The sequence below is a fragment of the Trichosurus vulpecula genome, chromosome X (assembly GCF_011100635.1).
Source record: "Trichosurus vulpecula isolate mTriVul1 chromosome X, mTriVul1.pri, whole genome shotgun sequence".
NCBI classification, from domain to species: domain Eukaryota; kingdom Metazoa; phylum Chordata; class Mammalia; order Diprotodontia; family Phalangeridae; genus Trichosurus; species Trichosurus vulpecula.
The window spans coordinates 58,346,825-58,369,635 of record NC_050582.1 but is presented as its reverse complement, the minus strand read 5'-3'; the positions used below and the strand labels follow the sequence as shown (position 1 = coordinate 58,369,635).

General features: G+C 47.8%; 1 protein-coding gene across 1 annotated transcript in view; it reads left to right on the top strand.

Annotated features, from left to right (window-relative positions):
* Positions 1–4,134: 4,134 nt before the first annotated feature.
* The window catches only part of ARHGEF9 (Cdc42 guanine nucleotide exchange factor 9), a 121,420-nt gene continuing 102,743 nt past the window's right edge, over positions 4,135–22,811 (top strand). Inside the window, exon 1 of the mRNA XM_036740336.1 lies at positions 4,135–5,071. The gene's annotated coding sequence lies outside the window, so the exon portion shown is untranslated. The remainder of the gene's footprint in view (positions 5,072–22,811) is intronic.

The window sequence follows — 22,811 nt, the reverse complement described above, 5'->3', positions numbered from 1 at the left end:
TTTAATCTCCCCCTTCTCCATCTATTTGTTCTCTCTTCTCACCCTTCTGCTCATTTCCTCCCTCTCCCCAACATCTTTCCCTCTCTCACACCATTTTACAGAGAAAGACATTGAGTCCCAAGAAGGGGAAGGGACTTCCTTGAGACTGCCCACTTGATCACAGATCTAGAGCTGAAAGGAATCTCAGAGGTCATCTTATGTAACCTGCTCATTGTACAGAGGGGGAAACTGAGACCCCAAGGTAAACGACTGGTCATACTGAGGATCCGAGAATTAGAGTTGGAAGGGTCCTCCATAGCCAGCTAGTCTCATTTTAAAGAAGACACTGGGGCCCAGAGAAAGGAAAGAGTTTGGGCCAAGCCCCGGAAGCAGCAAGTGGAAGGGGCCGGTTTTAACTCAGGGCTTGTTTGCAGAGCCAGGCAGTGCTCTCTCCACTTTGACCTTGGAGTTTAAAGCACTGGAGTGGGGGCGTGGGGGGTGGGTGGTACTTCTGACTGCCACATACTGGCTTCAGCATCTATGTCTTCCCCCTCTCCAACCAGAGCTTGGCCCCAGTGTTCTCTGAGAACACTCCCAACTCTATGCCACTCGTCTGCTCCGATCAGGAGCCTCCCAAGGTGACCTGAAGGCTGCTGTCCATGGTCCAAGGTTGCCACTTCTTGCTCATTTTCTCTTGTTAAGCCTGACTACCTCAAAATGGGCAGCAAGAGATTTGTGGGCAAGAAATTATCCTGGCAAGAAGTTCAGGTTACTTACCGGGCATCTCTATTTGGGCTCTGGCCACTAGAGGACAGCCCAGGCACTCTCTTTCCTTGGGGGAAATCATTGGCTCTTGGGATTCAGAGCTGGGAGTAACCTTAGAGAGATTCATGGCGATTCCCAGATTGGCATAGCTGAAGACTCAGAGACCAACCACCTTGTTTTCTACATGAGGAACCAGATCCAGAGAGGGGGAAGTCACACACATGACTTTGGGACAAGGCTGTGATTCCAACCTAGGTTTCCTGCTTCCCCTACACTATGGTTTCCAGGCAGTAGTTCACAGTGGGTCCAGGGCCAAGAGGAAAAAAGATTGGACAGGCCAAAATAGGCCCTTGAAATTCTCTGTCTTTGAGCCTACAAGGCAGCCTGAAAGGTGTCCCCAGAGACACCCAGCAGAGCTTCTCTTCTGTCCCACATTCAAGGCAGGGGCTGTCTAGACTCTTCAAGCCTGTAGCTTCGGTGGTAGGAGATCCCTCCAGGTCCTGGAAACACCACTGGGCTGGGGTCAGAAGACCTGGGCAAGAGTGCTACCAACCTTGTCCTCTAACTAGCTGTGTGTCTTTCCTTGGGCAAGTGACTTCACTTTTCAGGCCTTTTTCCTCCTTAAAATGGGGCCATAATACCTACCTTACAGGATCAAATGTGTAAAGCTTAATAAGTGTTAAACTGCTCCCTCTCTTCCTCTGCTCCCTCCCTAAACCACCCAGTAACTACTCCCCACTCTCCACCCCCATGTCCAGGGGATCTATCCTATGGCCAAACCCTGGCCCCTATCATGCCCCAACTCCCAGGCCTTGTGGAACCTGACCATTGTTGAGCACAGTTATCTTAGACTCATTCTCATATAATCACCAGCCAAACTCCCTTTTTTTTTGGAGTTTGGGGCTCTGCTGGACAGGGAGGACTTAGTTGGCCAGGGGCTTTCCCCAGGGCTGCTGACACCTTCTGAAAATCAGAGGCTGGCGGTCATTGTTCTGATGATATTGAATGAAGAAGCAAAGCCAGGAGGGCCCAGAGAACACATGGGATAATTCTTCCCATTTCTATAGTTCTTTATGGTTTTAAAAGCATTTTCCTGGCTGAGGAAGCCAAGACTCAGGTGAAATGACTTGCCCAAGGTCATCCTTGAGAGGAATAGATTTGGTGTCAAATGGACCTGAGTTCGAATCCTAAGCTCTACCACTTTGTTCTTGTGTGACTTTGGACAGGTCCCTTCCCTTCTTGGGGCCTTGACTTCTTCCTCTACACCACAAGAAGATTGGGCTGGCTGGCCTCAGAGGGCCCTTTGTAGATCTAGGATCCTGTGATCCAGGAACTCAGGGCCTCTGACTGCCGAGCTAATTACTGTTTTGTCCACTGCATCCCAATGCTTGCTGGGAGGATGCCAATTCACTTCTCCATCAGTCCAATCAAAGAGTAATTAGGGAGAGAAATATTCTGGGGACCAGACCAAGGAATCAGAGGGTGCATTTCAAGGCCAGAAAGAAATGTGTTTTCTACTATCTAGAGTGGAGGAGTCTGTGCACCAGCCTTAGTCCTGCAGGGAATCAGTTGACCAAATATTCCCTGCCTCCCCTAGTCTGGGATCTCAGTTTCTTTGACTCAATACATAGGAATTGGGCAGGCTGTAGTAGAAAATGCCCTGGCTTGGGTGGGATTAAGGAGCCTCAGGCACTAGGACTGGCCCTGTCACTAAAGCTTGGTGATCTCCAAAAATGTCTTCTCCCTCTGTGGGTCTTGGTAGTTTACTTATTTGTGGTGGAGTGGAGAGGAAAGACCCTATTGGATCAGGGGTCAGATAGATAGCTGAGCTTTGAGATCAGACTGGGATACTTGCTAGCTATGTGAATTTAGGAAATGTGCCTGCACCCTTTAGTTTGCTCCCCTGTAAACAGATGAGAAATATACCTGTCCAACCTATCTCTAAGGACCATTGGGAAGAAAGCACTGGACACGGGAACTGGTTTGTATTTGGCCCAGATGACCCCTAAGATCCCTGCTAGGCCCTGTGACCTCAGTGCCAGTGAGAGAGATCTGGCACTCAGTGATGCAGGGAGTGGCTTGGCAATCATAGCAGCTGAGTGCAAATCTGATCTCTTGTACTCACACTGCCTGTGTGACCTTGGACAAGTCATTTGACATCAGTTTCCTCATGTCAAATAGCGTTGAAATAAACAAACTCCCAATGATCCCATTATCATTCTGTGCTTAATCTTGCTGAGCCTGTTTCCTCATCTGTAAAATGAGGGAGCTTGAATAAATGAACTCTGATGATCTCATTATCTTTCTGTGTTTACTAGCTGTGTGACCTTGGGCAAGTCTCTTTCTGGGTCTGTTCCTCTCCTGTAAAATGGAGGGATTAGACTAGATGTCCTCTGTAGGCCCTTCAGGCCTACATACTAGCTTCAGGCCCCATACATACTAGCTGGGTACAAGTCACCTCTCTTTGAGCCTCAGTTTGCAAATCTAGAAAATGGGTTGGATCTCTGGGGGCTGTTAGCCATAGTCTATGAATCAAATAGCTTTAACTTGGTGGCCCTCAGTTTCTCCATCTTTGAAGTAAGGAGTTTGGAGCAAATGCTCACTAGTATCTTTTCCAACTGATTCTCTCCCGACTTGGGAAGCTGCTTAATGCCATGGGAGCCATTAGGCTTTGTGGTTGGAGGTTCTGGGTTTGCATCCTGGGCTGGTACTTCCTAACCATGTGACATTGATACATAATATGTGCCAGGCACTGGGCTAAGCAATGGAGATACCAGGGCAAAAACTGAGTTCTGTGGCCTGTGGCTTGTATTGGGCAAACCTCTTCTGTGTGAGCACCATTTTTCTCATCTGTGCCGAAGAGGAGGGTTGAGTAGACACTTGGTGAGGGACCTTCCAGCTGTTTCTGACCCTCGGTGGATGTCTATTTCCTCCTCTGTAAAGTGGCCCAGTTGGGCTGGATAGATCCCATCAGTTCCCTTATAGTGCTATCTCTGTGACCCCATGATGATCCAAATGGGCCTCAATGGCCCCATCTGTAAAAGGAAGAGGTTGGATACCACGGGCCTAAAGGGGCCCTCCAGCCCTAGAGCTTATGATGCTTGGCTAACTCCCCACAATACCACCTTTTCCATGCTTTCTCTTGGCCTCTTTCTTTGCCAGCCGCTGCCGTCCTGACCTCCTTGCCCTCTGCCTTTCCCAGTCTCGCCTCGACGTAAAAGCACCTCCTCGGTGGCTTGGGACTTGTGATTGACAGGTGGCCCTTCCCCCCCTCCCCCTCCCGGGCCCGCGCTAACCAATGGGGGCGCCTGTTAGTTTGCGTGACGAGCCGCTCCAGCTGCGGGGCTGCGCAGGCTGGGGGCCGCCGGGTGTGGGCTCAGGCGCGGGTGCGAGGCTGGGGCTGAGGGCGCTAGGCAGGGCAGGGCAGAGCGCAGTGCCGGCTTAGGGCTCACGCAGGCAGCCGGAGGGACAGGAGAGGAGAGGAGGGGAGGGGAGGCGAGAGAACAGAGACAGAGAGACAGAGAGAGACGGCGAGCGGAGGAGATACAGAGGGGAGGGGGGGCCCAGAGTCTCGGGCTTCTCTTCTCTCTCCCGGGTTGGACTGGCAGCATCTCCAGGTGCTGATCGGAAGTATGCTGGATTCCCCCGACTTGAGTGTGAGCTAAGCTTCCGCCAACCAGCGGGGGAGAGCAGAGCAACCCAATTTGGAGAGCAGAGGGGGAAGCTTGCCGCGCGCCCCCTCCACGCCACGCCGCGCCGCGTCGCGCCGCGCCCCACCCCAGTGCCCCCTCCATTTTCAGCCTCTCCCCTAGCATGCTGGATGTATGGACAGTTTGGCAGAGCAGAGATTGACGACTCCGAGCCTGCCGGCCCCACACCTGGAGCATTATAGCGTTCTGCATTGCACCATGACCCTGGACGTGCAAACCATCGTGGTGTTTGCCGTGATCGTGGTCCTCTTGCTCGTCAATGTCATCCTCATGTTCTTCCTGGGGACCCGCTGAACGCTTGGACTGTGTGGCCAGTGGAGCTGCTGCTGCTGCTCCTGCTGCTGCTGCTCCTGCTACTGCTGCTGCTGCTGTTGCTGCTGCTGCTGCTCCTGAGGGCTCCAGTCTCTGAATTCATCTGGAGGGAGACAGCGAGAGAGTGAGGAGGCGCAGAGACCCAGAGAGGGAGAGAGAGAGAGAGAGACACACACACACACACACAGACACAGACACAGACACAGACACACACAAGACAGAGACAGAGAGGAGAACCACAGAGACAGAGCTTTCTGCCTGGGGGGGAAGGCGCCTGGAGTTTCAACATGGCCTCACTGTGATGTGTATGACGTTGGTATATTCTCTCCCTAAATCTTTTGTTGAGCCTTGTCTGTTGGGTATAGCTAGGGCTTTTTTTGGTTTGCCCGGGGCTGGAACTTATCCCTAGCCTGTGTGTGGGTGCCGCTTGGCGGGGAGGGGGCTGCGGGGGAAGGTGTGTGTACCCAGCACTGGCATTCGGAGCTCTGTGGTTTGGGAGTAAAAAATACCCAAACCTAACCTTTGGGGTTCTTCAGGGAATTTCTGTCTCAATTTCTAATCACCCTAGGTTCTTTAGGGGAGGGGGGAGGGGCAGGGATTTGGATTTGCCTAAGGTTAGGGGCTATGGAGAAGAGGGATGAATTCTGACAATCGGAGAGAGCCTTGGATTTCACATTGGACCTGCTAAAATGAAAAGCAAAATCCCGGGAAAGCAGTGGGAACTGAGAAAATGACTCTCAGCTTTCGATCCCCTTCCCTCCTCTGTCCAGAGAAGCAAGGATTTTCTCAGAGATGAGGTTGGGGTGGGGGCCGCCATTGGGGTTTGGCACCGGACCTTCTCCCTCGAAATCTCAGTTGGCCATCCAAGTTTTCTAGGGCTCCAGATCATCCCTGCTGGGGAGTAGCTTCTTTCCTTAAAGTGGTAAATGTCAGATTTCAGTGGGGAATCCACCGGCTCTCCTTCCTGGTCCCCTGGGGTGGGGATCTTGGGGAATTGGCAAGAGGGAAAATACACAAAGGGTGGTTTCCCCCTTTGAATCTCAAGGTTTGAGTTTGGAGGTTTGCATTTGAGTTTATAATGGGTTCCCCCCACTGAGATCTTCAACCGGAATAACAGCCTTGGGCTATGGGTAGTACTGAGTTACTTCATTTACAATGACTTTCTTGAAAATTAAGTGCTGTCTTGGGTATCATTGCACTGGAACATCATTTTGGAAAACGTTTGGCTGGCTTGGTGGTCTCTCCATTAGGAGGCTTTTCTAAGCCAAATGAATCTAGAAGGATCTGAGGTGGGAATTTTTGGCACAAAGATGGGTGAATGGGTGGATGAATGATGGTTAAAGATGATAAGCCTTGAGAAAATGTGTCTTACAAGCAGGAATTACAATTTAAGATTGTGCATATAGCGGTACCGGTGGTTATCATTATCATCACTGTTACTATTATTCATTGTTGTTGTCATTTATTTATTTTTTTATTTATTTTGGCCTGGGAAAGCTCCCTTTGGTACGCAGGTAATTCCTGATTTTCTGATGCTGGTTGTTAATACTTGGTTTTTTATTTGTTTGTTTTCCTGCTGATGTCGGCAGATTTCTCTCATTCCCTATTGCCTATATGACTTGAGATCGCTATGGCTTGTGTCGAAATGAACTGGGGTGCGTTCACACACACACACATACACACATCCAGTGGTTCAATGTCAGCACTAGATACTGATGGACAGAGGCAGTGAGTGAAAGAGGCTCCCTAAATGTGGCTCATGCCAGGACCCCAGCCAACACGATTTTGACATGATTGGATAACAGCTGGATATGGAGGAAAGGGAGCCTTCTCCAGCATTTCCAGTGGGGCTGGTTGGGGGTGGGAGGAAGCGGTTTCTCTTTTGGATATTCCCCATGAGCAGACTCAATTCTAGGAACTTGGCTGGTATTAATTATGTATTACTCTGTGGTCCCCTCATAGACAACTCATAGACAACAGATGATTTGTTCCTTGCAAAAGGAATGGAATGGGAGTTTTTGGTTCCAGAGGTGTTGCTCAGATCAGGCAGATTTCCTGGCTGGGTGGTTTGGATTCTGTTCCCTTGGGTGCCTGAGATATTGCTGATGAGACAAGTGAAAGAAGAAAAGGACTGAATTGTAACCATGGGTGTGAGGGAAATGGATTTTTTTTGGCTGCTGAATGTCTGGTCAAACTCCTTGCATTTTGCTCAAAGGTAGTGGAAAGGGACCTTCATTTGGAGTCAGAGGTTCTAGGTTCAGATCCTGATTCTGCTACTTTGTGACCCTAGGCAAGTCCCTTTCTCCTCCCTAGGCCTGTTTCTTTCTCTGTGAAAGGAAGGGGCTGGACTAGATGCCTTCTGAGTTTCCTTCTAGCCCTAGATCTAGGATGCTATATAAAATGAAAGAGTTGGACAGGATGATTCCTAAGATCCCTTTCAGTTCTGGTATTTTGTGATTTGGGGCTACCAGTCTCTGAAGGTTGTTGTTGGGCTTTTCCCCCCATTTTCCTTCTTTTTCTGGGGTGAGATGTGGCATCTGCTTCTTCCTCCAGCCAGATTTGCATGAGGCAGAATCCATCCCCCACCACCAAGCCAGGTGTGGAGACAGCCCATGGATGTGTCACGGGGCAGATCAGTGTGTGCGTGCATGTGTGCGTGTGCGTGTGCCTCTGTGTGTGTGTGTGTGTGTGTGTGTGTGTGTGTCTCAGGCAGCACACTGCACGCCCCATGCATGGTGAGTGCCACAGTGAAGCCAGTCCTGCCAGGATTTCGTGGCCTGCCAAGGCATTTGACTGGGCTCCTAGGCACAGGTAGGTGGGGGACCCTGGAGCTTTGGGCATGACCATGCCCCCTTAACTGATCTTTAAGGCAGAAGATGAGCCCTTTTTGTGGGTGAGGGCAGTGGAGGGCATTTCCAAAGCGGTCATCTGAAGGGAACAAGGGGCTTATTTTATGGCAGATGGCAGGGCTACGGGCAAGGCACCCCACAGTGACAAGGAAGGAAGGGAAGGAAGTTTGTGGAACAGGGGAGGAAAAGTGGCCAGCCAGCATGGCTTGGTTATATCGCTATTCCTAAAGCTTGGAGATTTTCCCCTTGAGGTTCCGGAGGGTATGTGGAAAGAGCCAGTGGAGAGGAAAAAAAATGAGGATTACATCCAAGAGGAGTCTAGTCCTCTAATTAAAAAAAAAATACAACCAACTCTTTCCTTTTTTTTCTTTCCTCCCCAATCAAATGAGATAATGTATATAAAGTGCCCAGTAACCGTAAAGTGCTGTAGAGATATGAGTTACGATCTCCCCTCCTTTCTCTGTCTCCTCTTCGTTCCTTTCCTCTAGTCCTCCCTCCCTATCTCCTTTCCCTTCCTCCTTCCTCCCTCTCTCTGTTTCTTGCTCCTTCTTTTCCCCCTCCCTTTCTCCTTCTGTTCTTCCTCTCTCCATCATTCCCTCCCTCTCTGTTCTTTTCTCCCTTCTTCCCTTCCCCCACCTTCCTTCATTCCCTCTTTTCTTCCCTTCCCCCTTCCTTTTCTTCTCTCCCCCTTCCCTTTTTTTCCCTTCCCCTTTCTTTCCTTCCCTTCCCTTTCTTCCCTCCCTCTTCCTTTTCCTTCCCCCTTCTTTTTCTTTCCTCCTCCTTTCCTTCCCCTTCTTTTTCTTTCCTCCCTCTTCCCTTCCCCCTTCTTTTTCTTCCCTCCTCCTTCTCTTTTTTCGCTCCTCCCCTGATTCTTAGGGGGCTAATTATTAAGACTGAACAGGGAAGGGTGAGAGATGGATGGAGGCAGGGGTGGATGAGAAAGTACATCGGGCTTCTCCCCGGACCTTCAGGTCCCCTGTTCCCCACCCCCACAATTCCCACCCTTTCTCCGGGGCGGTAAGGACAAGCCCTGGCTATCGGGAGGTGGATACCCTCTTGCTCCAGGGATTCCAGCTCCTGGCTCCCCCACCTCAGAATTCAAGAAAATGCCCTTTGACTGTATCCTAGCAACTCGTGCATCACTCAGCTCCTGCTGAGCTCTTGAGCCCGCCCTCTTAAAGACCCAGCCACCACCCCCCAGAAAGGGCTGCGGGGGTGGGGGGGAGGAGTTGCTGCTGGACTTGGTGTCTGCTTTCTGGAAGGCGGGGGAGCCCCTGCCTCCGAAAGCTCCAGGCACACTACGTAGGACCCCACTGGCAGCTTGGAGCCGGGAGGGGGGGGGGGGCCTGGCTGAGCAATGGAGTCCCTTTGTGGAGCCTAATCTCCCTCCATTCCTCCAGGCCTTCTCCCCTCCCCCACCTTTCCCCCCTCTTGGATTGTCCTACTTTGTTACCAGGTGGGACTTCCCTTTCACCCCATCCTGCTTTGAGGGGGGGGCTTGGGCCAGGGGGAGGGCAGCTGATTTCCCCAAGGTTTTCACCTTCTGTTCTCCGTCCCCCCTTCCTCACAAGCCTTCCATTGGTTTTCATAGACACATGGGAAAAGCCCTGAATTTGGAGGCGGAGGACCTGGCTTCTTGTTAATTAGCCATGTAACCTTGAATAAGTCACTTCTCCGTTGTGAGACTTGTTATTCTCATTTGTAAGCTGCCCCTTCCAGATCTGACACCCTGGGATCATCTATTTCAGGCCCTCAGATGTTCTACCTCCCAGCCCCATAGGGGGGCAATCTGAGATGTTTGGGAAGGGAGAGGGTCTTCCCTTTTGTATGCTCCCCCCATTCTGTCCTCACAATTCTTTTAGATATGTTTTTGGAAAACCAGTTCCATGTTGCCAGGCTGAATGTCCAGGGCGGCTCAGTATAGGGACAGTAAGTACTCCAGGGGGTGGAATGGCAGATTGGTGTAGTGGAAAGACGCAGGGCTTGGAGACAGGAGCCTTCAGCAAAGCCCTTCCCCTCTCGGAGATTGGCTGTTCTCTTCTGCAAAATCAGGGGGTTAGTTTGGATGGGCTCTCAAATGGCTTCCAACCCTAATGACTATGATTATGAGTCTGAATCATGGCCTCTCAGAGCCAGGAGGGGCCTCTGGGGCCAGCCAGTCCAGCCCCAACCTCAACGATATAGATGACAAGTGGCCATTTCCTTTCAGCCCTCCAATGAGGAGGCAGCTTCTTCCACTCTGAGCCAGCTTTCATCTGTGACATCAGACCTCAATTAGTTTCTGGGCACCTCCCCACATTGCTACTGGTTCTGCCTTTTGGACCCAAACAGAACATGTGTGTAAAAATGAGACGTTGGGACTAGATGGTCTCTGAGATGGGTCCCATCCAGTTGTGGGATCAAATCATTTCCCCTCCTCAGGCTTCAGTTTCTCCCCTGTGAGGTGGCCTTTGAGTGCCTTTATCTAGATGTAAGGCCCTAAGGTGCTGAGTCCTCTTCTGCAAGATAGCCTTTCAAACACCTGCATGTAAAATATCCTCTCCACCTCCCTTCTGTATTCTCATCTTCTCATTGCTCTGTGCCACACTGCATTTGGAATCCCATGATTTTTTGAGTTGAGTTGAATAAATGTTTTTGCCTTTGATTAAGTACCCACATTGGGCAAGGTGCAGGGCACTTTATGGGGGGAGACAAACATAAATGTGAATAACTTACATTATCCTACATAAATATAAGATCGCTTACAGTTCTATAGCACTCAAAACCCTTTCCTCACAACTACCCCATGAGATAGGTGGTCCAAAGTTAGACTACCTGGCTTTGCAGATGAGGAAGTTGAGACCTTTTGAGATAAAGTGACTTGCCCAAGGTCACCAAGCTAGGTGTTAGGATGAATGTTTTAACTGGGAGCTCCTTAGCCCCAAGGGCTCTTCCCACAGCGACCCATTCCAAAGTACAGGTCAAAATGCTGTGTGAGGTTGGCAGGAGAAGGTTGTTGCCGCCAGAGGAGAATCAGGGCAGGTTTTTTCTGTGCAGAAGGTGGTAATGAGAAGAAATGTTGAATGATTGACTAGGGCTTTAGTGTTTGAGGCCCTGCCTAAGCTGGTGGACATTTTCCCCAGTTTCTTTGAATTTCTCGTGATTATCATTTGGTATGATACCATGACGGTCATGCATTACAATTTCTTTAGCTGTTCCTCTACTTTGTTTCTGGGTTTTTGACTGCTGTGAAAAGAACTGTGATAAATATTTGGGCATATTAGTCTTTGATTTTCCAAGAATCCTGCTTGAACCCCATACACAGCAGTGGTCTGGGTAAATCCTAGTTCTTCGAATTAGAGAAAGTGAAGGCTAAGTCCATCAAATGAGATAACATTTGTTAAAAAAAAAAAAGCACTTAGCACAGTGCCTGGCACATAGTAGGCACCATATAAATGCTTATTCTCTTTCCTTCCCCTAATCTAAACCAGTGAAAGGAGAGGGACTTACCCAGGGTCACCCAGCTCAAGTGTTTGGTATAGGACTTAAACCCAGGCCTTCTTGCCTCCACTATAAAGGTTTAGGCCTGGTTCTTGGCTCTTTGAAATGGATTGGGGGAGGGGAGAGCAGGTTCTGAACACTCTGGCTTTCTCTGATGAATTCAAGCGGATGGTAAGGCAGGCAGGCAAACAGGGTGTTATATAATCTCCCCAAGGGGAGCAGACCTTCCCTGGATCCACAGGGAGGCCAGAATCTTGCAGGAAGCATTAGCTCACATCAACGTAATGGTCGACCACCACATCCCTATTGGGATGCCCACCCCCAGAATTGGGGGTGAAGGTGGAATTTCTAGTTGTGGGGAGCCTGTTAAGGGACCTGTGCTGACTGCTGACAAGCTTTCTTCCCAATCCTTCGGGAAGGGGAGGGCAACCCGAGCTCCTCCTTGTCCAACCCAACCTAGTAGGCCAGGACTGCAGGTAGATGGGTCCAGAGAGCACCTTAACTATTAAAGTCTCCCCCCCCCAACACTGCAGCCCCTTCCAGAAAGGCCAGGGCAAGGCCCTAAAGGTCATGGCAGCCTTCAGCTCAGTATCTGTGTGATCATAGATTTAGAGACCACAGAAGATGTGTAATCTACTCCTCTCATTTTACCTAGGAGAAAACTGAGGCCAGATCATTTAAATGACTTGCCTAAGGTCACAGTCAGCACCAGTCCTCTACCTCTAAACCCAGCACTCTTTCCATATAGCATATTGGCTTTCCCTGGTCTATTTCATGAAGGGTTCCATTAAACATTTTGTTTTCTGCTCCCTGAAAATAGCAGCTTTAACAGTCATCCATCCTTTTCCTCTGGTATCTTCTGGGTAAGCTAGCGTTGGCTGATAGGAGTCTAGACAGCCTGGAGCTCCTTTTACAGATCAGGAAATTGAGACTCAGGGAAGTGGGATGGATAGCTTGCCCAGAGCTACCGTTAGTATCAAAACTAGGACTTCTGCCTCGTGATTACAGAAACTTAGGGCTAGAAGGCCCCTTAAAACACAGAATGGCAGAGGTGGGAGGAAGGAAGGAAGGAAGGAAGGAAGGAAGGAAGGAAGGAAGGAAGGAAGGAAGGAAGGAAGGAACCTTAAAACATAAAATGGCAGAGGAGGAAGGAAGGAAGGAAGGAACCTTAAAAAATAAAATGGCAGAGGTGGGAGGGAGGAAGGAAGGAAGGAAGGAAGGAAGGAAGGAAGGAAGGAAGGAACCTTAAAACATAAAATGGCAGAGGAGGAAGGAAGGAAGGAAGGAAGGAACCTTAAAAAATAAAATGGCAGAGAAGGAAGGAAGCAAGGAAGGAAGGAAGGAAGGAACCTTAAAACATAAAATGGCAGAGGTGGGAGGGAGGAAGGAAGGAAGGAAGGAACCTTAAAACATAAAATGGCAGAGGAGGAAGGAAGGAAGGAACCTTAAAACATAAAACGGCAGAGGAGGAAGGAAGGAAGGAACCTTAAAACATAAAATGGCAGAGGAGGAAGGAAGGAAGGAAGGAAGGAACCTTAAAAAATAAAATGGCAGAGGTGGGAGGGAGGAAGGAAGGAAGGAACCTTAAAACACAGAATGGCAGAGGTGGGAGGAAGGAAGGAAGGAACCTTAAAACATAGAACGGCAGAGGAGGAAGGAAGGAAGGAAGGAAGGAAGGAAGGAAGGAAGGAAGGAAGGAACCTTAAAAAATAAAATGGCAGAGGAGGGAGGGAGGAAGGAAGGAAGGAACCTTAAAACATAGAATGACAGAGGTGGGAGGGAGGAAGGAAGGACAGAAAGGAAGGAGGAAAAAAGTTATACAATGCCTACTGTGTGCTGGGCATGGTGCTAAGTGTTTTTTTATAAATATACATCTCATTTGATCTTCTCAATGGCTGGAAGATAGGTGCTGTTATTATCCACATTTTATAGTTGAGGAAATTGAAGCAAACATAGGTGAAGGGACTCGTGCAGGGTCACACAGCTAGTGTGAGGCAGTATTTGATCTTGGGTCTTCCTGATTCCAGACCCAGTTCCCTATCCACTGCACCACCAATTGCCTTAGAAAGTAAGGTCACTACTAGAAGGGATCTCAGGGGTCAACTGATTTAATGCCTTCATTTTACAGATAAAGAAACTGAGGCCCAGAGAGAGTTAGGGAGAAATTTCCAGGTTCCGTGGCCTTCTTATCAGGTTGGAAAGAAGTGGCTTTTCCATGATCATGGCTTCTATCAATGGCAGGGGAATGATATGACCTAATCCTGCCCTTTCTATGACCTCCCAGGGACCCTCTGTGGCTGATTCCTTTCTAATATCAACTCTGAGGTCAGGGATCATTTCTGGACTGTATTTGACCAGTCTTATATATCTTAATGGTACAGGTCAACAACTCAGCAACCATTTATTAAGCGTCTATTGTATACCAGGCACAAGGAGCTCACAGTGTAATGGAGCAGACAACATACAAACGTCTATGTACAAACTAGGCATAGAGAGGATAAACTGGAGATAATCTTGGGGGTGCCGGGGAGGGAGGAGGGGGGCACTAACATTGCTATTTGTTAAATTGAGAGTTGTCTAAGCAGAGGTTTTGAGAATGAAACTAATGAAGGCTCAGAGGGAAACAATTCCCTTGAATAGGGAAAAGGGGAGTTGTCCTGATGTGGCTACACAGGGAGCTCACCAACATAGATTTTGAAGAGATAATGTGCAGATGATAGACACAGGGCAAGTAATATAGTAAAAGTAGCAGAGGAGAGATATGAGTGTCAGTCATGTGATACAGTGTCAGAAATGCTCAAGCCCAGGCTGTCGAAAGAAACAGAGGACAAAAAAGGGGGGGGGGGGCAGGAGGGGTGCTGATGTATTTAGGCTGCATTGGGAGAAAATGGAGCATAAAAAGGGGATAGGACCTTTGTTTGGGGCAGATGGGATGATGGCTGACAATAGAGAGAAAGCCCAGCTGGTCAGTTATTATTTGGTTTTCTCAGCAAAGGAGAGTGACCTTTCCAGTGACAATGACAGAGTCAGAATGACTAATAGGTTGTTGATAGCCCAGAGAAGTAAGGAGATAGGAAAAGAGTCCCCAGCTGCTCTTCTGAATTCAGGTCACCTGACCCAGCTCCTGAAAAACTGATTGTCAAAAATTTATGTTGGTGAGTTCCCTGTGTAGCCACATCAGGACAGCTCCCTTTTCCCTATTCGAGGGCAAATTCCCTGATTTTCAAAAATAAGAGAGCAGTGTGCCAAGCTGTAGGCCAGTGAGCTTGACTGTGATTGTGGAGAAAATTCTTGAAGGGATCATTAAAGAGAAAATTGGTGCTAATGTTAAAGATAAAAATACAAAAATGAGACAGTCTCTGCCCTCAGGGAGCTTATATTCTAGTAGAGCAGACAGCACATATAGAGAAGTGGGGGGCCAGGAAGAAGGGTCTGGGGAGTCATAAAGATGGTGAATGGAGCCACGGGTGAGTTAATGAATGGACTGGTGAGTGAAAAGGGGCACAAACTCTAACTCGAATTGGGTAAACCCTGTCTTTCCATGTCAGCTGTGTTCTCTGCATCTGTGTGCCAGGGTTGGGCATTTGTCTTTATCCCCCAGGAAGCTTCGAATCCCTCCCCAGAGAGGGGAAGATGGAATTTCCAAGCCAAGGGTTGATTCCTTCTCCCCAGCCCCAGCCTAGGCATGCACGTGCTGCTATGAATAGCTGAATGGCATTATCTCTTCTCTATCTCCTGTAGTCACAAAAAGAAACCTTGGGAAAGAGCCAACAGGAATTGGGTTTGTATCTTGCTACTTGGTTCATTCTCATTGTGCCATGGCCAGCAACCCAGGCCCTTGGCAAGTCCAGCTGGATTCCTGTCTCTCAGGCCCCCATTTCCCTGCATCTGGGCCAGGGCCAAGGCTTCCCGCTAGTATTGCTGGGTTAACATGGCACGTGTCATTATTAAGCCTAAGCTAGCAGGTAGTCGCCTCTTTTGGACGGTGCCCCCACTTGTCATCTCTGTTCATTAAAAGCCACTGTTAAGGGCCTAATTGGACTCAAGTCCAAGGTAGAGCTGGGCTTGGACTTTATTACCTGCAGGGTTCAAGGAGATGATAATAGTAGTGAATGTTGGCTTAGCACTTAAGCTCTTCCCATCCATTATCTCATTTGAACCTCATGATGGCCCAGTGAGGTTGGCATTATGGTATTTATTATCCCCATTTTACAGATGAGGAGCCTGAGGCTAAGAGAAATTTGGTGATTTACCCTTGGTTACTTAGCTAGCAAGTATCAAAGCGGGGATTTGAACCCAGATCTCTCCTGACTCCAAATCCAGTGCTCTCCCCACTGTGCCAGGTGGCATAGTTGGGTAGGGCAGGGCACAGTCCCTGGACCTCAGTTTCCTCACCCGTGAAATAAGGACCTTTGGATGAGCTGGGCTTGGAGATGCATCGTGGCCCTTTCCTCTCCCTGGGCCTCAGTTTCTTCCTTTGGTAAATGAGGAAGTTGGACTCAATAACCTTGAAAGGCCCTCCCAGGTCTAGATTGAAGGTCTTATGTGTGTTAATTCACATAACATCTCTGGGCTCTAGTTTCCTTAGCTGTAAACTGTTGGGTTTGGCTTTGATGCTAACCATGCAAAGGCCCTTTCAGTTCTTAATCTAGGATCCTTACTATTCTCAAAGTCTTTTGGCAGCTGAGGGCCAAGAGCATTGGATTTGGCATCCAGAGATCTGGTGTCTCTACTCTTGGTTCTACCATTAATTATTTGACTTTGAAGTTGAGAGGGCTTAGTCTGTCCAGTTTCCTGAATAAGTGAGTTGTTCTAGGTCAGGGGTTCCAAACCTTTGTGGCATGGACTCCTTGAGCACTCTGGTGATCTCTTATAGAATCATGTTTTTCAGTGAATAAAATATAAAGGATTACAAAGGAAGCCCATCATATTTAAATATGGTTACTAAAATATTTTTTTGAAGAGAAAGTTCCCAGACCTCAGGGTTAGAACCCCTGGACTAGATGGCTTACGTTTGGCTTGATTTGCTTGAAAATCCTCTGAGCAGTTCTCCAGGGCCCAGCCTTCTTTGGACAGCACACCTCCTCCCCCAGCCCTACACTCTTGGTTCAACAGCTCAAGGTCTTTCTCCCCTAACTGCCGAGTATCCCTCCTGGTGAGAAAGCTTGGCCAGCAGCACTAACTGTGGTGACACTGACAATGGCCAGGTACCCACTGCCTCTTGCCTCACCTGCCTTCCTTGGCTCTTTGAATGCAGTCACTGTGGGGGCACTTGTCTGGGAGGCAGGTGGGCAGCAGTGGCTCAGGAGGAGAGCAGAAGCGGCGTCTGCAGGCATTGGCTCTAAAAGGAGGCTGGCCAACTGTTGGAAGGATGAGGATAGAGGTGCCCATGGTGGTGCTGTACCAGATTTGCCCACATCTTTCTAACATATTTATTTTTGAATCTCTGAAGAGGAGGGAGCATCGAGAAGGGAAGGGAAGAGTAAAAGGAGACTTTTCTAAGAATCCTCAATCTAGAGCTCAAAGGGATTTTTGAGAACACTTGGGCCACCATCCTTTCATTTGACAGAGGCCCAGAGATGGGAAGTGACTTGTCCAAGGCCCCACAGCTAATAGCAACAAAGCCAGGTTTCAAACCCAAGTCTGGGGCAGCTAGGTGGTGCAGTGAGTAGAGTACTGGCCCTGGAGTCAGGAGGACCTGAGTTCAAATGCGGCCTCAGATGTTTGACACACTTGCTAGCTGTGTGACCTTGGGCAAGTCACTTAACCCCAGTTGCCTTGCCTTCCCCCCTCAAAAAAAAAAAAACAAACCCAGGTCCTCTGATTTGAAAGTCATAGCTTTTACCATGTCCCCCAGGAGACAATGTTTCTCTATAACTTTGCAAGAGCCCCGGGTGCTAGCTGCCCAAAGAGGCCCTGCAGCTCTCCTTTCTCCAGCCTAGGCCCCTTACTCACGTCCTAATACCTGGCTGTTGGAGCCAGTCACTCGGCTGCTGCTACCCATAGAGCCCTTGGAGTTGTTCAGGGCATCTCCAGTGGGACAAACCAGGGCCCTTCACTCTTGGGCCAAGGCAGTTCCTTGAGGGACAGAACTGTTTCCTTCTTTGGCTTTGTGTCTCCACCCCACTCCTCCTAGCACAATGCTTGGCATATAGTAGGTGCTTAATTAGTCCATTATGATAGGTTGATTGATATCAGAGCTGAAAGGTCAGGAGATCACCTGAACCAATACCCCTTCATTTGATAGGTGAAGACAGGGAGAGGGGAAGAGATGGGGGTGTACAGAGAGGTTAAGAATACCATCTAGGCTTCTTAACTCCCAACCATGGTGTACCACAGGGCCTACCCCTGGTTACCACACTGCCTGCTTGGCCAGCTGCTGTGATTAAGAAGTTGTAGGGAATGCCCCTATCCTCTTTCTCCTCTCTGTGGCGCCCCCCCCCCCAATACGTTGGCCCAATTCCTTTGCCTGCTGGGAAGTTTGTTGGATGGTAGGGCCAGGCAGGACTTTATCTCTCTCTCTCTCTCTCTCTCTCTCTCTCTCTCTCTCTCTCTTTCTCTCTCCACCATGCCCTTTTTGATTCTCAACTGGATGACCTTGATCCCCAATCTGGCCATCCCTGTAAAATAAGGGGGCGGATTGGATGATCCCCTAGTTATTCTAATCATGTGATCCCTCTCCAGCCTAAAGCTCACTGGCAAACACACTGCTTCCTTGTCATTTTACAGGCAGAGAAACTAAGGCATACTAAGGGGAATATATATCCATAGTAGGTGGGTATGAGAGGGAGAGAGAGGGGAAGGTGCCCAAGAATCCTGGACAGCCCAAGAGCATTCTGAACAGTGCTAGATTTGAAGTCAGCAATCATCCAGGCAATCCTCTTCCCCACTTTATTTTACAGTTAGGGAAACTGAGGTCCAAAGACAGGAAGGTCATGGAATCAGAAATCTAAAGCTGAAAGGAACCTTAGGGGCCATCTAATTCAATACCTTAATTTTACAGATGAGGAAAATGAGGCCCAGGGTGGAGGGGGGGAGGGAAGAGAGGGATATATGACTTGCCTAAGGATATACAGAGGTGAGATTTGAATCATGATCCTTTAAGATCCTTCTCAGCTTGAAACTGATGATTCCATAAGGGTGGCAGCTCAGAGACCTATCCACTGTGCCCTCACTTCCCTAGCCCCCTTAGGCCAGCCAAAAAGGGCAGCCTTTCTGTTACATAAGCCATCTTGGTTGGCCTACTTCACAAGGCTTTTTGTTGGGAGCAAAGCAGGCCTCCTGCCCTGTCAGTGACCAAGCCTAGAGCCTTTTCTGGGGAAGTAAGAGGCCTGTGCCCAACTAGGGCAACTGAGACTGCTCTTCCTAGTACCTTTCAGGCCAGCCTGAGGCACAAGGCAGTCCTGCCTTGGCTGCCCTGTTCCCCAGGCCCTGGGCCCTTCCCACCCTCTCTCTCTCTGGGCTGTCTGCTGCCTCAGCCTCAGATGGCTTCATTTCTCCATGGCTCAGCACATAGTCAGTGCTCACTAGCTGCTGCTGACTGTCTCACTGACTGCCTAAAGCCTAGCCTTGGAACCAAGCAAACTTCTTCATCTTTCCTTCCCTACCCCAACCTCTCCCTGGAAAGCCCACCTGCAGGGGATGCTGGGAACATTCTTCAGGTCCTACCAGCCCTCCTGTCTCTGGCTTTTGTGTACCTTGGGGCTCCTGCCTTGGTATCTTGTGCTAGCCTGTCCCCCAGCAAGACCACTTTGGGGATCCTGGAGTTCTTTGGAGAGCTAGGAAGGAACATAGGCTCCCAGATCTAGAGCATGAAGGGGCCATCTAGCCCAGTTCCCTCATTTTGCAGACCAGGAAACTCAGGCCCAGGAAGAAGAAGAGACTTACCCAAGGCCATACAGTTAATTAGTGACCAGGCTGAGATTGAAACTTAGGTCTTCCACCTCCATATCCAAGAGTCTTTCAGTAATGAGATGCTACCATTGGAGGCTTAAGGGAGCAACACAGAGAATGGGGAATGCATTGGTCTTGCCTGGGTGTGTCTCTTGCCAAGTGCTGGCAGGCCAAGGGAAATCAATGAGCTGGGTGGAAAGCATCTTCAGCTTTCTGATGGGCTGTTTAGATGCAGATTTCATCTCTGGACTATAATGGCTCCTCAGACACCACTTCTGATCTCGTAGGGAATATCTGCCAAGGTCCTGTGTCGGAAGCCATGAGGGGAGCAAGTCTTTGGGAGGCTTGTCTGCTTGCCTCAGACATGTTGGAGAGGAGAGGCTGAGCAGCGCTGCTTCATATTGGCTTCTCATCATTCAGAGTCTCCTCCACACTGTCATTCACTATCTATTTCGTGGTCTTCTCCAGCTGAGACCGTCCCATACAACCATGCTTCTTCATCTGAAGTCTCTTTTGGTCACACACACACACACACACACACACACACACACACACTGTCCCAAAAGTCTCAGTGCTGCTTTAAGCCATTAAAACTTAAAATGGCACTAAGACTTTGGCAGGGGGCACCCAGTCTATAGAATAAATATAAAAGTGAATAAGTATAAACTAATTAAATCCAAGGTAGTTTGGGAGGCAGGGCACTAGCTGTTGTGGGGATCAGAAAAGGCTTTAGAAGGCAGTGCTTGAGCTGTGACTCAAAGGAAGAAAGGGATTCCATACGGTGGAGACAAGGAGGAAATACATTTCAGCCATGAGGGATGGCCAGAACAAAGGCATGTGGAGGAAGAGAGAACACCAATTTGGCTAAATTATAGAGGGAAGGAGAGTATTGTCCATTGATGCTAGATGGATAGATTGGAGACAGGTTGTGTAGGTTTTAAAAGCCAGAGTTTATTTATATTTGATTTTAGAGGCAATAGAGAGCCACTGGAGTTGATGGAGGAAGAGAGTGACCTGGTCAGACATATGCTTAAGGAAAACCAGCAGTAGCAAAACTGGATGATAGACTGAAATTGGGAGATCCTTGAAGCAAGGTGAATAATCTAGATGAAACTTAATGAGGGCCACAGCTAAGGTGGTATTTGTGCCAAGCACTCTGCTGTGTTCTGGGAATACAAAGACAAGAGTGAAACTTGTGTTTGTCCTTCCTTCTCGAAGAGGACCATGACATCAGTGAGATGATGACATGACTTGCAGTTGACTTTGATTTGAGCGAGGGAGGATCTGTGCAAAGTCACCAGCCTCACTTTCTTCTCCAGAGCCATCTGGGTCCAATGGCCTGATGTTCACCAGGATGACTGGAGATGGCCCAGCCAAAAGTAAAACTATCTCTGCCCTTAAGGAGCTTCCATTCTACTGATATAATCTATTCCTTTTTTTTTTTGAAAAGTTTTTTTCCCCCTTTTCATCATGGAATTATCAATTAACATACATTTCAGTATTCAATGAATTCAAAATAGGATTGAATAAGAAAATGTGAACTGATACAGTTGTTAAAAGCATGTATTAAATATAATGAATAGTAATAAATTGTCATATGTTTGTGCCCTCTTCTGTTTTATTGGAGGGACATTTGTATCATTACCCACTAACTCACTCCCTCCCCACTCCCCAAATAAAAGACTTCTCTTGTAATAAATAGGTATAATCAAACAAAACAAATGAAAGTGCTGGCCATATCTGAAAATGGCACATCTCATTGTACATCTCTGCTCTATTACTTCTCTGTTGATAGGTGAGAGGCATGTTTCATTCTGGGTCCACTATTGGCTGGTTACTGCATTGATTAGAGTTTTAGGGTCTTTTCAAGTTGTTTTCCACCATTTTGGATGTAATGTCAATTGTTCTCCTGGTTTTGCTCATTTCTGCTCTATGAATACAATTCTCGTCATGTTTTCCTGAGTCTTGTCATATTAGTCATTTCTCCTGGCATAATAGTATACCATTCCATTCATATGCCACATTTTGTTGAACAATTTCTGAATTGGTGGGCATCCACTTTGTTCCCAAAAAGGACTGCTATACATATTCTTGCACATATGAATCCTTGGCCTCCTTGGGGTATATGTCTAATCAAAATATCTCTGTGTCAAAGGGTATATACTGAGAGTGACTTCTTGGGCATAATTTTCAGAATGGTTGAGTCAACTTTACAACGCCACCAACAATAAGTGTGTCTGATTCCTCACAGCTGTTCCAACAGTTGCTTCCCCCTCCCCCTTTTCATCATCACCACTAATCTGGTGTGAAGTAAAACATCAGAGTTGCTTTAATGACCATTTCTCTTACTGATTTAGAGCATGTATATATGGTGTTGAGTTTTGTTTCTTTTGAGAATTTTCTTTGAGAATTCAAAGAATTGAGAATTCAAATCCTCCTTTTGTGAATTCCCTGTTTACATCCTTTGACCATTTATCTACTGGAGAATTGCTCTTTTTCCTATGTACAAGTCGTAGTGTGATTTTTAAGCATTCATAGCACTGGGACTTTTGGGACACCTTGTATTTGTAAGAAATCTTTGCATATCTTAGATAGCAGACCTTTATCAGAGAAATTTGCTGGAAGATTTTCCCCTAGTTAATTGTTTCCTTTCTAATTCTAATTGTACTTCTTTTGCTTGCACAAAAGCCTTTCAATTTTGTCACCTCTATCCCTTGTTTATTTAAAAATTCCCCTCCTAGCTATAGTTGTGAGAGGCATCTTCTTCCCATCTCTATTGTTTTAAGCCATTTGCTGGTTTATATTTAGGACAGATATTTGTAGTTTATTGTGGGATATGGTGTGAGATGTTGTTCTAAATCCAATTCCTGCCAGATTGCTTTCCCAGTTTTCCTCTAGCTGTTCATGTCAGATAAGGAGTCTTTTCCCCAGTAAGTGCTACTCTATTCCTTTTCCTTGAGATCCAGTGTCCAAGACAAAAACTATTTGAGCCATTCCTTTTGCCACACCCTCCAACTGCTTTCTTTTTAACCAAAAGTCAAATGGACCTAACTCAGTTTACCTTCTTTCCTCAGTCTTGTCTGCCTTATGAGGAGGGAAGTCACATCAGACCAAATTGAAATGATGGGGTCAGTGTAGCCCACACTAACAAGAATCACATGACTTGGACTCAGGAAGAAAACATCATAAGGACATTGGCAAACAAGTCCATTCTGATGAGTGGGACAAAGATGACAAAGCGATCAATGTTTAGTCTGGAGAAGAAAAGATGTAGGAGGGGACAGGCTTTGTATCTTCAGTGGCACTGGCAAATAGTAAGGGTTTAATAAATACTTGTTGATATGGTATTTAAAGGGCTGTCATATGTATGAGGGATTAGCCTTATTCTGCTTGTCCTCCAAGAAAGAAAACTAGCAGGCAGGTCCAGAGATGCCCAGAGAGACAGATGTCAGTTCATGTAAAATGATTAGAGCTGTCCAAAAATAGAACACCCTGATTTTAAAATCACTTAATCGGTAAACATTTATTAAATGCCTACTATGTACCAGGCACTGTGCTAAGTTTTGGGGATACAAAAAGAGACAAAAGACAGTCCCTTCCCTTAAGGAGCTTATTATCTGTGCTGTATGCCCTTGGACAAGTCCTCTTCCCTCCCAGAGACTGCTTCAGACTTTGTAAAATGTGGGCATTGGACTAGATGATCTGTGATATTCCTTCTCATTCCTGCTCTAGCATTCTGTTTTTAAAGGTTCCTTCCAGCTCTTGAAATTTTTTGTTGTGTATGAGCCTTTCCAGATTGGACCTTTGATATTCTAAGGGCCCT